General features: G+C 21.8%; 1 protein-coding gene across 2 annotated transcripts in view; it reads right to left on the bottom strand.

The window, feature by feature from the left end:
• Window positions 1-19896, bottom strand: part of LOC127283097 (AT-rich interactive domain-containing protein 5B-like) — a 230308-nt gene that overhangs the window by 21928 nt on the left and 188484 nt on the right. The window lies entirely within an intron of this gene.

Genomic DNA, 19896 nt, shown 5'->3' with positions numbered 1-19896 from the left:
TCTCTGAATTTAACGTGTATAGTGGTGTTGTTGATAACATCACCATCTCCTCGCGTCCAATACACACATGTGCATATATATATATATATATATATATACACACTGTAAACATAGGTGTTATAACTCTCCCTATATAGCAGAAATTATAAGTGTATATAAGCTTCAAACACAAACCCTTTAAAAACTGTAATAAACTTGTGTGTGAGTTTTAGAGTCATATATATATATATATATATATATATATATATATATATATATATATATATATACATTAAGTTATTATTAGAAGAAAATGTTGTTTCTCGTTTAAAAAAAAAAACTCAAAAAATAACAAAATTTATTGAATAAAAATATGTTATTATTTAATTATTACTTTATTAATTTGAAAGTTATTACAAACAAAAAACTTGATTTTGATTAATAATAACAATAATAATATTAATAATGATAGTAATAATAATAATAATAATAATAATAATAATAATAATAATAATAATAAAAATGATAATAATAATAATAAAAATGATAATAATAAAAATAATAACAATAATAATTGAACCGCCGGCGAGTAAAAGGGACTTTCATTGGCCCCGCGTTCAAAGAGTTTCCCAGCTATTCCAGGGGCCAATGAAAACCTCGCCCTAAAGCCCTTTTGGTCGCCGGCGGTTCAATTTTTGTATATATTTTAATTGTTATTAATTTAATTGCTAGACGCACTAAAAAAAAAAATTTATTTGATTCAAATACTCGATTACTTGACTATTATCAAATAAATATTTACTTGAGGCAAATAATTTTTATTTGAATTAAATAAATTGTATTTGAATCAATAATTTCTGTATTTAAACCAAGTACCATTTAATTGACTCAAATAATAATTATTTAATACAAATAAATATTTATTTGATAATATTCAAGTAATTGAGTATTTGAATCAAATAATTTTTTTTTCAGTGCAGAACAGTCCCTTTTATGCATACACTGAAAAAAAAATTTATTTGATTCAAATACCGGTGTATTTGGTTATTATCAAATAAATATTTACTTGAATCAAATATTTCTTATTTGAATTAAATAAATTGTATTTGCTTCAAATACTGAAATATTTGATTCAAATACTATATATTTGATTCAAGTAAATATTTATTTGATAATAACCAAATACACCGGTATTTGAATTAAATAAATTTTTTTTTCAGAGTAATAATAAAAAAAAAAAATTTGAATAAACAAAAATAAATAAAAATTCATAAATTAAAATTTAGTTAAAAATTCAATGAAATAAAAATTTCGTTAAATAAAACAAGTAAACGAAAAAAAAATTCTGATAATTAAAACTTTAATTAAAGACGCAACTATCTATAAACTATTTCAAGGTGTTAAAAATTAATTAAAGTGTTAGCAAACATTAGACATTGATCACTTTTAAAAAGAAAATTGCTTTAAAATTTATTTTGCATATATAAAACAATTAGAAAGTTTAGTAAAACAATTTTTATTAATATTTCTTTTTTTTATATTATTCAATCAAAAGAGAATGTTTATATAAGGATTCTCGATGTTAAGTAGAAATGTTTGCTATTGTTAAATTATTGTACAATCTTAATCGGATTTGATCGCGTGAAGTGTAATCGATACGTCATCGCTTTCATGCTGAACGAAACTGGCCTCGAACGAAGGGAAGAGAAGAGAAGGAATTTAATCCTGATCCCTCGCCTCGCATCCGACATAACGCTCGCGGCCGATAATTGGCGACTAAATCACTGTTTTATCGACAGACGGGTCGGCAGATTAGACGTTCCAATTGGGCGGTCTTCAATATATATATATACATACACACAAGAGGAATTATTTCCTATACCGAGCAATTGATCACACCTCTCCTGTGACCTAAACTAGAGAACGAAAGTGAAATTCACCTCTTTAACGACTTGAAATCTCTTTCACTATTATATGGTTTTGTTCTCTTAAGAATAATGCAAAGAATTGAGAACCCTGCGAGTTTATTTTTCTTTGTGCGCCCTCGTCGTGTGCATTGCGGCACGTAATACACATTATAAAAGGTTCGATATCAAATAAAGAAGAATAATTTTGCGCAAGCGGGACACATAAAACGATTTCAAAAAAATAATGGAAAATAAATTTATTTTTTTTCTTATAAAACGTTTGAATTTCAAAATAAATTTATGAACAGAATTCGAAATGTTTATTCTTTTCTACTTTTTGTATATTATTTTTGATATATAAATAACGTTTTATATATATACACTCGTGAAAAATTGTTTATAATAAATTTTACTTTGTGAAAGTATTTTACGATTTAGGAAAAAAAGGGTGTGAAAAAGCAGAAAGTTTTCATAAAAGGAAATTCTAAACTTTTCTTTTTTTTTTTTTTTTGAAAAATGAATATGAAACTTGCTCCTAAGTTATATGTTGAGTTTACGAGAGGGAAAATATTTTCTTCTGACAGTAAAAAAAAATTTTATTATTTTTTTTGTTCCAGTTTTTTAAAAAAAAAGATTTTTAAATATAAAAATTAAAATTTTTGTTAATATATTGCAAAAAAAAAAACCTCGCTTAAATCGAAATATATATCATTAAAATTGTTTAATTGGTCTTCACTACTAATTAATTAAATTTGATATCCACTTTTTACACTGAAATCTTTATGATCTTTGAAAGGAATGTCACGAGAGTGATTGTATATATATATATGTGTGATAGAGCTCCATAAGATTGTTAGAAAATGGAAATATTTGAAATTCCATTGAATACTGAGAAAACACAAAACGATTTAAAATTATAAAGTTTAAGTATAAAATTTTAATTGTATGTTATAAAGCTTGAGAAATATTAGTAAAGTGATTTAAAAAAATATAAAAAAAAGGAAAATGCGGTTTATTTTTGATTATTTCATTATATTTTGAAATATAGGGGACTGTTTTGTATATGTAAAACGTAAATTTGAACACGTGTTTCATTTAAATATTTGTATCGCCAACTATATACACTAGCAATTTACACAAACATATATATATATATATATAGTGTTGAATGAGAGAGAAGTTTGCTGGTTGACGTAATTTTACCATGTCAAATTCCATACAAAAAGTACCAATTTACTATAATCTAATTAATAATAAAATGTCCTGAGATTTCGTGATTGACTAAAAATGGCGTATATTTTGTGTTTATACAAAATGTCAGAAAATATAATGGTATTCAGCTCAAGGCCAACAGCGCGAAAGTATATATATATATACATACATTTATGAATTAATCGAAAATAAATTCAGAACATACAATATAAATTAAATTTAAAAAATTTTAAAAATAATAAAATGTCAAAAAAAAAATTGAGAAAAAATTAATAAATTTGAAAAAAAATAATTAAAAAACGACAAACGTGATAAAAATAGCAAAATCATTAAAAATACAAAGTTAAATGGAAAAAAAAAAGAAAATTTGCATGACATTGCAATAAACTGTTCGCACGACTTTGTTCGAAAAAAGAAAAAAATTTACTTTGCTAATGGGATATAACTTTTTCATAGACTTTTCTCATGAGTAAAGTTTTTCCAATTCTTTTTTCTTCTCCTCCAATTGAGTGAAATGGGTCATTATTTTTTTTTTTTTTTCCTTCTACACGCTTTCTTTTGTCCCCGATATATAGTGTATTTTTTCCCCCTCCCCCCCCCCTTGAAGAAAGAATATCAGTTTTGAAAGTTCACTATATATATATATATTTTATAAATAAAAAAAAAAGAAAAAACATTACGAGAATTAAAGTAATAAAAATTGATTAAGTTTAAATTGAAAACAGAATTCTTTATCTTTGCCTTCATCAATATATTATTGGCTTGCCAATGACAACTCGTTTTAAATTATAACCATGAATTTTCTGTCTTTCTCATTTCTCTTTACCCTGCGCCTCACCGCGCAAAATAACATCCAACTGCATACCTGAATTAACGTGTGTGAAAGAGATAAACGTATATGTGATTCAACTTTGAAAGAAAGACGCGGAGAGAAAATATATATATTAATAAAATAATAATATAATGATAAAAATAATAAAATTTAATAAATAAAAATTTAATAAAATTTAAAGTAATGTAATTTTTTTTATTTACAGAACAATCTTGGTCCAAGAGGAGAATTTTGGTGGAAGTTAACGTGAGTGAACATTTTATTTAATTTTACCAAAAATTTAACCAATTTTCTTTATATATTAGATATAATATTGACCAACATTAGAATAATTATGATTCCAAATAATTTATCATTCATTAATAAAATACACGTATATAATAATAATTAGTAATAAATTGAACGTAATTTCCCAGTTAAACTTCTTTAGAACCTATCAATATTTTGAAGTAGTAAAATTATTTATGACTTCATTAACTTCCTGGGAATTCTCGTTTCAGGAACATAAAAAATTCTCCCATTTTCATGAATATAATCCAAAAAAAAAAAAAAAAAATGAAAAGAAACTTTTTAATTAAGTTTAAAAATGTTTATAAAGTACAAAAAAAACCTATTTAACAAAAACAATAAAAAAAAGAGACATAAAAATAATCAATATTGACTTAGCGCGCAAGTTTGGTAGGTAATTTTTTTTTTCCAGCCCTCCCACGTATAGAAAATCCGATCACAGGATAAGTAGAATTCTTGTTTATCGATATTTCACCTGAGACATATGATATCACCTTGGAGATTCAATTTTCTGGCTTCTCATTTTTTTTTTTTCATTTTCAAAAAATAATGAAAATAATTTTTGTAAAATATTTCTATTTTCATTATTCACATGTATAAATATACAAGTTTAAAAAAAGACACTACTGCGCATAGCAAAATGGCTTCCCAGGTTTTAGGAGATAAAGAAACAGATATTAAATACGCTGCACTGCAAAGGCAATGTTACCCGATGTTGTCGAATTATAATTTCAAGGATTTTAATTTAACTGTTTAATTGACCGAAAAATGACACAATTTTTTTTCTCTTTTTTTTTTTATTTAAACAGATAATATTTGATAAGATTTTTTTTCGTGACATTTTTATATTTATTTATTATATTGATTCTTTTTTTTTTATTTAAAAAATTTAATGTAACATTTGGATAATTTTCAATTATTGTATTTTGTTAAAAAAAATAAAATTAATAATTGTAAAATTATAATTGTTGAAATAATATTTGGAGGTTTTTTTTTCATTTTTTTTTATAAAATAATCTCGTCATAGAATAAAAAAAGAATTATACATATAAAAATTTGAAAATTTCAAGAAATTCATCTTGATTTTTGTCACGCGCAACGGGTAACAATGCCTTTGTAGCAATTTCATTATTTCCCCTCACGGTTCTGAATTTCCATTTGAATATTATATAGTTTAACGAAATGGTTTAACTATTACTCGTCCTAATCATGTCTAATGTTTCTTAACTTAGATTGTAAAATGTATTTTCAAGTATAAAAATAATGAAACTTGGTGTATCATTTTTTTTTTTAAGTCAATGAAAAAAAAAAACAATCGGTCACGCAAAGTCTCTTTCTCTCTCTCTCTCTCTTTTTCTATACGTATATAACATCCAATGTAACTTGAAAGCACATTTCTTTGTCGACATTTTAACACGAAAGGCGCCCTTAAAGTTCACCCTACTTGCCAGAATAACCGTTCTCACTTTTAATGGACTTATAAAACTGATACTGACCTTCCTTCACTTTTTTTAAATAATAAAAAAAAAACTTTATCATAATAAAAAAAAAAAAAAAAAAAAACTAATTAAAATCTTTTGTTTCGAAAATATTTCTTATTAGGATGACGATATATTTAAATATTTGTCTATTTTGTATATATCAATAAAAGAATTAAGGCTTCAACATTTTCGTATCGCTTGACACTTTTTATCCTTTACGTCCGTTATAAATCTCTCAGATCTTAAATTACATACATTTGCAACGTTCTTGTTGGACAGCGCTCATTTCTCATATTTTTTTTTTTGTCTGCTTTCAACAGCGTACTTGGAAGTCCTGTTAAATGGTTTTCGGTGCTAGGTAAAATATTCATTGCCCTTTTTAAAAAAAATACACAACTTTAGATATTTTTTTTTTTCACAAGTTTTCCTTTACAATATTTCACTTTAGCCTTCAAATATCACATATATGACAAAGATGTGAGAAAAAAGGTTTCTTTTTTTCTTTTTAAAATTTTAACGACTGGTAAACATTTATTATCTATTGACTACTTAACTACCAACGTATATACTACTGTTTATTACTCCCGTAAATATTAACCATAAAAAATAAATATTAATTTTAAAAAATAAATATAAAAATAGTAATAATAATTAATAAATATAAAAATAGTAATAATAATTAATAATAATAAAAATAATAATAATAATAGTATAATTTTTTTTAGTTATGAATTTTAATTTCAAATAAAAAATTGTTTGATAAAAAAAAATAAATATTATTTGATGACTTGATAAAAAAAATAAAATAATAAATTATTGAGGGAAAAAGAAAAAAAAAACTCTTTTAAGACAATTTTAAAGTCTTGGCGTGAATTCCATTTCCTTTTATTTCTTTTGCTCTTTACCCTCTCTCGCTTATATTTGCCTCTTTCTGTCTTCTTTACTCTTATTCGTGTTACTATAGCAACCGCTCGACTCCAACTCTCCCAGTTGTGTGTTCCTCTCCTCTTTTTTTTTCAATATATTTTCCTTCTATCGCGATTCTTTTGTCCATTACGCGACTATTTGTTTTTCAAGTTTTTATCCCGAATTCTATTCTATTGGCAGGGTTTTATTGGAAGTCTATAAACAGCTTTAATACCCATTTTGTATATATATATATATAGTTTTTACTTGAGTACTTATATTGAACTTATTTCCTACTTCCTTGTTTATAATTTTATATCTTTCGCTTCTTATCGATATATATATATATATATCTTTTTCATATTGATAATTTTTTTATTATCAATTTCTTTCGGAAATTATTGTTATTACCATAGACATTTATTTCCTTTTAAATAATAATAATAATAATAATAATAATAATAATAATAATAATAATAATGATAATAATAATAATAATAATAATAATAATAATAAAATAATAATAAATAAATTAATAGTATTATTTTTAAATATTGATTTTCTAATTATCATTTTTTTTATATAATTTTTCATTTCTTTTCTTTTTAATATTGCATTAGTTACTTTTTAAATTATCAAAAAAAATAAAAGTAATCAACTTCCGTAAAAATATGTCGGTTAAATTACACGTGAAAGAATTGTAATTTTTATTTCAATGCCTTTCCGGAATGTATATAGGATGTAAGCATAATAATAATAATAATAATAATAATAATAATTATTGTCTTTGCAATTTACTGAAATACAATTTTCTATACATAGTTTTTTTTAAATTTAAATTCGATTATAAGAAAAAAATATATTTGAAAGTTTTCTTATGTAATATCTTTGGAGACTATATATATATATATATATAGTAGTATATACTAAACTTGTGTCGAGTGTCGAGAGTTGTTTAGAGGGCACGTGCATTCATTAACCTCCCCTTGTCTCTTATCTTACACGGCAGACGCACACTAAAACCAAGAACATCGTAATTTTCACCCCTTTCATCGTAGGACCAGATCAAATTAATCGCTGAATGTTATCTTATCCCTCGCCTCTTTCTATTCATAAATAATATTTATATGTATATTGATTTTTTCGAATAATAAAAACTTATTATATACGAAATATAATTTTTCATTTTTTCAATTATTATTATTATTAGTATTATTATTATTATTATTATTATTACTATTATTATTATTATTATCATTTGTATTATTATAGTATCATTTTATTATTATTATTATTTTTTTTTTTAATTTAATTACTAAACTTTAATATGATAAATTAAAAAAAGATAAATGTTTTGACGATTAAAAAAAAAATGATGAAATTGTGTGGCATTTGTATTAACAAAAAAAAAAAAACTAATCGAAGTTTTGTCATTAAAACTGATAATATAAAAAACTATTCAAAGAGAAAGTAGTTGATATAGTTATGATATCGTTTATCAAAGTCTACTACCCGTAAGTCGTATATAGGTGAACAGAATAATGTTGACTCGCGATGAATTGAAATTAAATGCGGAGCTTTTACAAAATATGTATATATATATATATATATATATACAGAAAACAGGTCCAATTACTCGTTTATCGATTCATTGTGAACTCGATGTATTACTGTTATTAATTATTCAATTACTATATACCTGAAGCTGCATCGCGAAACACATTTCATATATATATAGCAAACAATATTCATTATTAAATAAAAGAGAGATTAATTAATACATTTAAAATCGAAACAATAATATTCACTGCGATCTTTCACTAATATATCTTTTTTTATTTTTTAAAGTTATAAAAAAAAAAAATAAAATTGAAAAAAGTAGATTAATTTTATAATTTTGAATTATTTATTTAAATTTTTTTTTAATTTTAGGAAATTTAAAAAAATACTAAAAAATTGATAATATATTATACCAACAATAATATATTGTAGCTTTTTTTATTTTTTTTTTTTAAATTATTGATTGAATAATTGTCATATAGATAACGATAACAAATAATATTCCTGCTTGTGTATATATATAACGAAATTTTATTCATATAAAATTTATTGTATATATGTGTTCGTGAGCACAATTCATATATATATACAAGAAAGCCAGATAATATAAATCGAGACATAAATAGTGCGTTTATTCGTGTATGTAGGAATATCAGTACATGAGGGCTTTTATATGTATTCGTTTATATGCCACGTTCATTCCAATGATTCGTAAATTTGTGTATATGTGCATCTCGCCGTGGTTCTATGTTACCAACCAGTCTTTTTTTTATATTTATTTACCGGTATATATGCATTCTACAATTTAATTTAGGCTATACTTTACATATTTTTAGATATTCTTTTTTAAAAAAACATTTTCATTCTTTTTATTCTCCATTTTAATAATCTAAAATTCTTTGAAAAATATTTTTTTGTTGCAAATACTTTGTGTATTAATTAAAATTTTCTCATTTTAATTTGATATATTTTTTATATTTCCATCAAAAATATATAAAAAAAAATATGTTAAAGAAAAAAAAGAAGTTATTTGATGTTTATCTGATATAACAAAAATACATCTCGATCTCAAAGTACCTTGTATCCAAGAGCGTATAAAATTTTTAACGCAGTAATAAAATTACAAAAAAAAAAAATTAGTATCTATAAAAGTGCCACGCGTTTCACATATAACGTCACAGGAAAATATGAATAAACACTTAATTTGTCTTTTATTATTCGCTTAATTGATAAGAAAGCATATATATATACATATAATGAAAAATAATTTGTCAATGTTGTCGCAAATATATTTTTTTTATAATTTTTAATATCAAAAAAATTGAATTCTATTTATAATAAAAAATATATTTTTAGTAATTTTAAATTTCTCAATTTCGTTTTATTTTGTTAAAAAAAAGAGAGAGAAAAAAGAAATGTTAAAAATAAAATAAAAAAAAAATGTGCGATGCTTGTTTCAATGACCGGACAAGGTCACAGAACGGAAAGATCATAAACAAACCACTCTCCCTTTAACCCGTGTGTGCTTTTATCTCATTGGCTGTAGAGTTACAAATAATCATTCTAGAAAAAATAAAATAAAAAAAAATTTTTTAAATAAATTTTTTTTTTTTTTTGAAAATATATTTTTTTTTCGACAAGTAAATTATTTGACGCAGTGACATTATAATTAATAAAAAAATTTCTTAAATCGAAAATTTTCATTTAATAAACTGCGAACGAAGGAAGTTGCTTAAAATTAGCGATAAAACTTTTCTGCTGGCACACAAAAGTCAATATTGATTATCTGTTTTTATACTCTTGAGCTTTACATTGCGTTACTTTATCTTAAATTACATTTAAGTAGAAATAATTGAATTTTTTTTTTTTGTTTTTACAAACTTGACTGATTTTTAATTATAATTTTATTTTTGAATTTCGTATTTATTGAAATTTATTATTTTATTATTATTTTATTATTATTTTATTATTATTATTAATTATTATTAATTATTAATTATTATTAATTATTATTAATTATTATTAATTATTATTAATTATTAATTATTATTAATTATTAATTAGTATTAATTATTATTATTATTAATTATTATTAATCATTATTACTATTATTATTTAGTATTTATTTAAAAAATTAATTAAGTAATTTAATTATTAATATAGAAATTAATTGATTTGATTATTAATTTAAAAAATAATTTTATTTTAATAATTAATTCATTTAATAATTACGTTATTAATTATTATTAAATAGTGTTAATTTTTTAAATAAATGAAATTAAATTTAGATTATTAAAAAGGTAAATTAGAATCGATTTTGAGAGATAGAGAGAGAGAAGAGCTTTATTATAAATCATATAACTTTATATTTATTGTGTCAAAAATTTGATAATAAATATAAATTTATGCAAGTTTTCGCGCATGTCAGCATTGAACCTGTCTTTATGTGTGGTTGCGATAATTGGCACATGAATCACGCAGCCGGCTGTGTGTAGCGTTGTTGTCGCTTGAGATTGTATTAGTGTTGAACTGAATTTGTAGTTAAAGTAGAAGTGTCAGTGGACCCGTAAATATATATATATATATATGTGTATGTGTGGGCGCGTGCATGTCTCGTGCTCTTCGAGAACGAAGCCTGCGGAAACACACTGCCATTATTATGCATACAATGCAAAATAATTATCACAAACGCATATCAACACTTGTATATATATATATATTCGTATATTTCGGGTCTATTTTCTCTAAATCCATATACTTTCACTATAAATATGAAAAATAACATAAAAATTTCGTATAGTAATATAAAACTTAATTTAAAAAATAAATTATTAAATTAATTAATATCAATAATTAAAATTTTCAATATTAAAATTAATATATAGAAAATAATTTTATAATTATTATTAAATAGGAAACTTTAAAGAAATCTTTTTTTTTAAATAATAATATTAATAAAAAAATAAAATGAAGATTTTAAATTCCGGATGTATATACGTTATATGCATTCACCTTTGAAAATAAGAAAAAGGACGAAAAACTGGTTTGACTTGTTTCTGTCTTTTTTTTCTCTCTTTGAAACACTGACAAAGATAGGGTAACGCGATAATTAAGTCTCCCATTAAAGTCCTCAATTAAGAAATATAAATTTCGTTTTTTTTTTATCACAAACTAATTTTTGCAAAAAATAGATTATTTTTGTCTAAAATTGTTATCTAATAACAGTGACTTTTTTTTTTATTAACCATTATATATGTGCCACGCAACACTGCTTCTTTGTTAGCACGTCCTAGTTGTCTTTCATTATATAGTGACTTGCTATACGATAATATCTTAATCTACCAGAGAACTATTATGTAAATATGTGTTTCGGTTCTTAAATTATAAAAATATATTTAATAATAAAAAAAAAGCTTCTTGAAAAAGGGTTTAAATTAAATATAGAATTTATTCGTTTTATGGAAGGAAAAATAGAAAATAATAATTAAAAATTAATCATAATTTAATTAATTTGGTTTTTTTTTTTTTAATTTATTGATGATATAAAATAAATATAAAATTAGAAATATTTTCAATTATAATAATATTGAAGTTTAATAATTGAAATAAATTTTCAATAGAATTTAATTCCCTCTTAGTTATCACATTCGAAGTAATTAAATATGTATTTTATTCTTAGTGAGATACAAGAAGAGATCTTCAAATTAAATTTCAAATCTATATAATATGTACATAACCAGAAACGATTTTGAAATATACTTCAATATTACAATCGCAAAAATTGAAATTGATTTCGTAAAATTAGAATTAAAAAAAAAACCAGTTAAATATTTAAAGTGTCAATTTTTTTTTCGAAATAATTTTAATTAAGAAATTACATGAATTAAAATTGTAATTTTTTTGTCTATTTTTTAATAAATCATCAATGAAATAAAAAATTGAAATTTAAAAATTTTTTTTCTATAATTTTTAATTATCGTTATTATTTATTATATGGGAAAAAACATTTTTGTTGATAATTTTTTTTTTTACCACAGAAACATATATATACTATTTATGTTGAGTAAAAATGAATACATTTTAGAAACTTTAACTTCTAACGCGCATACATATATACACATCACACATATATATACATATTATATGGACACAAACATTTGCATACATAAATAGCATTACCGTGGAAACAAATGGCGAAAGGCAATTTCCCTCGCACCGTCTCTTTAAATACAAATATAATATTAGCGATTTGTATATAAATTCTTTACAATATTCTATTCACATATTTTTCTATAGTTAAAAAAAAAAATAAATAAATAAATAAAAGCCAAAGGAAATGTAAAATTCAGAATTGCAGGAAGGAAAAAGTAAATAAACATGGCTATATACTATATATTGAATAAAGTCGCGGTGAAAATGTATATAAAAAATTTTTTTTTCTATATTATATTTATATATAAAATCTAACATATTTACGAAACGTAAATACTTTTCATTTTACTGTGAATGTAGAAAAAAATGAATTTTTTTAATAGAAAAAAAATTGGAAAATTAACCAAAAAATAGGTGACATTGAAAAAAACGATTTGACTTGTAATTATTTAAATTTTAACAAAAGGAAATATTGAAAGGAGTGCGGTTTGTCTTGATGTGAAGTAGTTCCGATTTATTTATAGAGCGTTTACTTTCGTGGGAGGCCTTTCAAAGCAAGAGCACCCTAAAGTGTTTTAACCCTGTCCTTCATTGTCTATGCGAAATTGTACTGGTTGCGAAACGTCTAAGAAACTCGTGAACCATTTTTTATATGAGCCACACAATTTTAATATAACGTCAAATGGGGAAAAAAAGCAAATTTTTAAAATTTTAAGAAAATAAAAAAAAAATTATAGGAATATGTGAAATGAAATTTTATGAGAGATTGAATGATTGTTAAAATGAAGTGATAAAGGTGCGAAGGACAAAGAGAAAAAACGGGAATGAAGTTTAAATGTAAAAAAAAAGTCCGATAAAGCAGTTCTTTATCTCTGTAGTTTCTTCTACTTCCTTTTTTTTTGTTTCTTTTTTCTGTCTTTTGCACAACCCTTCGGGTGCCACTTTTTTTTTCACGCGGTTTCTCATTTCGTTTCTCATTCCATTTTCCCCGCAGGTCATTACGAATATCCACGTCCTAAAATTTCCTTTACATTTCGCTTTAGTTTTGCTCTTTCATTCTCTTTCTCTCTCAAATATTTTCCTCCCATTCCGAAATTATTCTCGTACGTTTAATAAACAAAATCAAAAACAAGGACAATTTCCAACTGCAGTACACAAGTGTTTAATATTTATGATAAACTCGTTATATAATTAAATTTTATAATATTCCCTCTAATTGAATTTGAATAATAAACTTTTTTTTTATAAAGTAAATTTTTGTGTTTTATAAAATACTTTCTTTTTTGGCAAATTTTCGACAAAAGCATTTCTTTCATTTTCAAAAGAAAATACAAACTTATAAAAAAAAAGAGAGAAAAAAATATAGTACTACAATCCACTATGCAAAGTAAATGTAAATGCTATGCAAAAATAACAGACAAAAGGAGTACAAACTAATGAATTTGCGTTCATCATCTCTTATTCTGTTGCAATAAAAGTATTTTCAAACGGTAATTAAAGTATCAAAGTTAAACACTTGAGTATAAAAAGTCCAAAAACTTCTAAGTAAAAAGTTTCCGAAAACATAAAAGCTCTTTGACAAACATACACCCCCAGTGTTTAAAAAGATTTGTTTCATGCAAATAGAAAAAAATTTGTTCAAACACACTGTGCGAAGATAAAGTTTTATTGAAGTATAGTAATAAAATATTTTTTTTAATTTGAAAAATTTTGTCCAACAAAAATTAAATAAAATATATTTAATAATTTACAATAAATTTAATAAATACAACAAAAATAATAATAAAAATAGTAATAAAAATAATACAAATAAAAATAGTAATAAAAATAATAAAAATAATAAAAATAATACAAATATTAACAATATAATGAAAATAATAAAAATAATCAAAATAATAATTATAATAATACTATTTTTTTTAAATTTAATATACAATTAGTTTCGATATTTTTTGTTTGACATTTTCATAATTCGATCTCATTGTCAGTGTATTTACGTAAGAATTGTATTATAATAATTATAGGGAAGAATTAACTTTCGCTTATTGCAACCCATTTTGGATATATTATAACGTTATCGGTATATATTAGAATTCATTTCGTGGGTGGTTTTTAGAAAAACATGGCACACGTAAATAGAGAATAAGATATATATCTCTCCCACGATGTAGGAGTAATCGTTCATGCGCACTTGAAACGTTTATTTTCGGCGACGAACTGAATAAAAAGTATACGCGCGCAAAGAGATTTTTTTTTTTAAAAAAAATGACTTCTCATGCTGTATTTTGTACCTCAATCACATATATATATATATACAATCGCAATGACTAAGTAACTTTAAATCTCTCTTTGAATTTTATTATACATTCACTATATTATATATTAGCATTTGGTAATTTCCATTTTTTTTTACAAACTTTCTTTTTCGCAAATAATATTTATTAAAAAAAAAAAAAGAGTGCATATAATCATTCAATTTTTGATAAAGAAAAAATAAAGTACAATTAAAAAATTAATTTTTGATAATTCGAGATTTAATAATTCAAATAACAATTTTCAAAAATAATAATTGAAAATAATAATTAATAACAATAATAATAATTAATTAATAACAATAATAATAATTAATTAATTAATTAAAAATAATAATTAATTAATTAATTAATCGAAAATAATCTGTAATAACAATAATAATAATTAATTAATTAATTAATTGAAAATAATCTGTAATAACAATAATAATAATTAATTAATTAATTAAAAATAATAATTAATTATTAATAATAATTATTATTAGAATAGTAATTAATAACAATTATTGAAATAATATATTATGATATAAATTAGAATATTAAACTAATTGTCAATAATAAAAAATTATTAAAAATAAATAATAATTTTAATAATGAAAAATAATTAAATTTTAATAATTGATAATTTTTATGTGAAACAATTTTCCCTCAATAGTTATAACAATAAATTTGATAAAATCTGCAAAACGTAAAGTAGACGAATTGTTGCAAAAGTTAGAGTAATTCTTTCTGATAGTGCGCATATCAGACCATCATTTACGTTACGTTTGTGTGGTTTTTATCGGTCTTCAACACGATAACCATATCATCACGCCATATGCTTGCGGTATATAAACTAAAATAAAATTATCACTCGTTAAATTTACTGTGTATATATCATTTGTTGTTTTTTTTCTGTTTTTTTTTTTTTTTTTTGATTAATTAAAACAATTAATTTAATTATACAAAAAAAGAAAAAAAAATTTCTACATGATTTTATATTCAGAGTTATATTTTATATATATATATCGATCGTTATATATAGCGCTAATAAGAGACGTATATATATAAATCCCTGCTTCCTTGTTCACGTTCAAATAATTTAACATTTGAATAGCTTTAGAGTAGAATTAATTTACCAGTGAATGAATTTAATCCTAAAACTGTCGTTAATTTAAAAAAAAAATTTTTGATTTAATTATTATTATTATTATTATTATTATTATTATTATAATTTTTATTAAATTAAATTCTCATTTAATTATTCTTGTTTATTGGTTCCATAAGTATATACATATATGCACGTTAAGTAAACATTGCAGTGAAGTAAATATTGAACTAACTGAAATATCTCTATATTAATAATTTTGAATTCAATATTTATGAAGTGGAAAATACATGCATATTTATATAAATTAAATTCACTGTAAAAAATACATAAAATTTTGTATTCCTAAATTTTTTTTAATTCCACTTTTTTTTTTTTTTTTTTTGAAAAAAGCGGAAAAAAATGAGATTAAAAACAATTTTTACGGGTCTGAAACATAAAAATCACTCTGTATATTGGTATAGAATAAACTGCAAGTAGAAAATAATAAAATTTACAAATAATGTTTTTTGAATGTTGAAAATCAGAATTTCAAATCTAAAATTGAGAGTAGATTAGAATACAAAAAATATTCCGAAGGTTATATATACAGAAAAAAAAAGATATTTATAGCTCTGAGACAAATATATTTTTATTTAATTCAAAATACATTATTTTTGTTTCATAAAAATTACTCTTGTAAAAATTTTAAAAATTAAATAAAAAATAATAATTTATTTATATTTGATAATCAAAAATTCTTACAAAATAATTTTTAAAAAAATAAACTTCTATAAATAAAATAATATCTATAATGTAAAATTAAAATTTTTAAATTGAAATTCAAAATAGTTTTTTTTTCTAAATTAAAAAAGATCTCCATATGTGAAATTGCATTTGGAATAAAATGATCGACAAGATCTTTTATATAAATTTCAATGTGATGGACACTACAATGCATAATTGTATGTAATTAGTTTTACAGTGAATATGTATATGTATATAAATATGTGTGTATGTATTTTTTACACACAATGTGAGGACGAAGAATAGTTTATGCTCACAGTTTAGTTCACGTTATTGAAACGCATATGTAATACCAAGCTATTGAAATAGTGGAAACCTGTTTAATACATGTATATATATCATATATACATACATATATGTATATATACGTTGGCTCGGAATTGTTCAGTAAATTGCCACTTAAATTAACAGCAATCGAGACACACAAAAAAAAATGAATAAAAAAAAAAGTAAAATAATATGTTTGATAGATGAGAGAAAGAATTACCTTCAACATTAAATTATATTTGTTACTGGTATATATAAATATAAGACTTTTTTTTTTATAAAATAATATTTTTTAATTACTTTTTCTATAATTATAATCTATTTATTAAAATTAAATAATTCTCTTAAATAATTTTAATTAAAACAATATTTTATAATAAATTTTTGAATCATGAATAATTGAAAATTAAAAACGTATTTTATAGTTTATTTTGAAATTTAATATTTTAATAAATATATATGTATATATATATATGTAATTTAAAATTTTCATTAAATAACAGAAATAAACCACGAAATACGGAGATAAATTTACACGAATAAATTTTCCCAGAATATTCATTAATAGAATTCCATCCAACATGATGTAAATTGTATTTCTAGAGAAATTGTTGAAATATTTGGATTCTACAAATTAATTCCATCAAAATGAGAACGAGATAATTAGTTTTTTTTTAAATAAAATATATATAATATTTATATATAATTATAAATTTTATCAGTTTAAAACACACATCGATTTTCTGTTGCGCAACAAAAAAAAAATTCGTCATCACGATTTAAATAATTTTAATTTTTCAAATTTCAAGATCTATAATCATAAATTATTTTTCTTTACACAATAAATTTTATCTATGAAAAAAAACAGAATTCAATAAAATTTACACGATAAAAAATTTTATAAAAATGTAAATTAAATATTGAAAAGTATTAAAAAAATATTTAAAAATTTTTTTAAAAAAAACCTAAAAAAATTTGAAAAAAGTGAATGTAAAATATTAATTTAATGATTTTAAATGAAAATTAAGAATAAACATCAAAGGATTTTGATATCGCATAAAAATCATAATTATATATATATATATATATATACTTTTGACAGGAATAATTTATCCGAAGTGAATTTCACGATCTTCAAAAGCTAGTTTCTGTGACTCAAGCCTCGAGGCTTAAGAAACCAGAAACGACTGACCTATCGTTCTTTTTTAATTCAGGCATTTTATTTCTTCTTTTGTATATATGTATAGTTCTTTTCTTTTTTTATGTATATATATGTGTGTGTATAAGAAATACAAGGCAAGATTAAAGAAAATCTATAGTTAAAAATTCAAAGGTACTTAAAATACGCTCCATTTAATATAATTTACAATCACAATTTTAATATTTATCAAATAAATAACAGAATAATAAAATTTCGATTTTTAATCAATTTGACAATAAATTTTTTCCATTTTAATTAAAAATTATATTGTCTTTATTTTCTAATTAATATGTGTCTAGACTCAAATAACAAAAAATAATTTTCATTTAATATTATTTTATATAGAAAAAAAACATTTAAATATATATTTATAAATAATCTTTTTTAATAAATTAAATATTATTCTATTTTTAATAAAAAGAATATTTAATTTATAAAAATTAATTTATTTATTTATAAAAATTTTTAAAATATTTAATAATATAAAAAATCTTTTCTCTATAAAATTATAGTAACAATAATAATAACAATAATAGAAATAATAAAAATAATAATTATTATTTATTAAATACAAAGCTTCCTCGTGAGGAGAGGAAGCAAAAATTATTAAAATAATAATAATTATTATTATCATTATTGTAATTAATAATTTTATTTATTTATTATTTATTATAATAATGTAAAACAGATATTATCTTTTTACATGATAATTAGTAATAATTAATATTATTTTAATATAATATTATAAAATATTTTAATTTTAAAATAATACTTAAAAAAAATATATAATAAAAATTAATTAATTATAATGTAATATATTTAAATTATATTTTAAAAAGTATTTATAAATATTCAATGTTTTTTATATTATTAAAGAAATAAAAGTATATATATAGAAGGATTAACAAAAAAAAGTGACAGAGAAAAACGACTCGTTTTAAGCATGACTTGTGTATGTGTATATTTATATATATGCGTTAGTGTGCGTATTACGAGTATATCGGGCACATAATTACGGGATGAGTTGGAAATGTATATGTGAAGATGCTCACATTCGCGAATGTTAGTGTAAACGAGATTGCGAATGCAGCCATGCAACACCTGTAATGCTCTGTAAGACATGGCTAAGCGTCATATAGGCATAATACATATATACACACACAGACACGACACTATTCAGAATAATATATGTGTCACTATATTCATATGCTTGTATATATTATTTAAATTAGTTAAAGTAGTGTGAATATGTATTTCGTAACTAACAGATTTGTACATATATATGTATATGTAATTAAATTGAAAAATTTTTTTAACACTGAATATTAAAGATTTTGTAAAAAGAAGAATATAATTTTTGAAATTTTATGTTAAAAAAAAAATTTTTACACTTACTCATATAGAACACACGAAACGTGTAGAAAAAAGTAGAAAGATAGTCAATGCGGGTCTTACCTGTAACAAAAACATAAAATTCATTAAAAATTGTTAATTTTTAAAATTTTCAATAATTAAATAATTTAAAATTTCTTTTTATTTTTTTAAATGTGGTTTTAAAATAATTTTTTTTTTTGTGAAGAATAAATTTTTTAAAAATCAAATTCGCGGGGGGGCGGAATAATTGATTAAAAGAAGAGCAAAAAAAAACAATTGAATTACACAATCAGGAAATGAGCATATATAGGTTTTTTCAAACGATATATTAAAAGCTTTTTCAATTACGTAAAATGTCTATATTTTATTTAATAGATTCACATAGAGTGAGGGAGAGAGAGAGAGACTGACAGTTATAAGAATACCTGAAATAATTGCAATTGAATTTCAACGATTAATCGTCGTATATATATATTTTATACTTTAAACGTTAGACTTTATTCGACACTTTCTAAAAATTTATTTCTTTTTTTTTTATTGCGCTTATACAAT

This window comes from Leptopilina boulardi, unplaced genomic scaffold (assembly GCF_019393585.1).
Source record: "Leptopilina boulardi isolate dan_hultmark-lab unplaced genomic scaffold, ZJU_Lbou_2.1 LbouV2_305, whole genome shotgun sequence".
Lineage (NCBI taxonomy): Eukaryota > Metazoa > Arthropoda > Insecta > Hymenoptera > Figitidae > Leptopilina > Leptopilina boulardi.
Note: the sequence above shows the minus strand (reverse complement) of the source record. Positions and strands in the feature narration are given on the sequence as shown.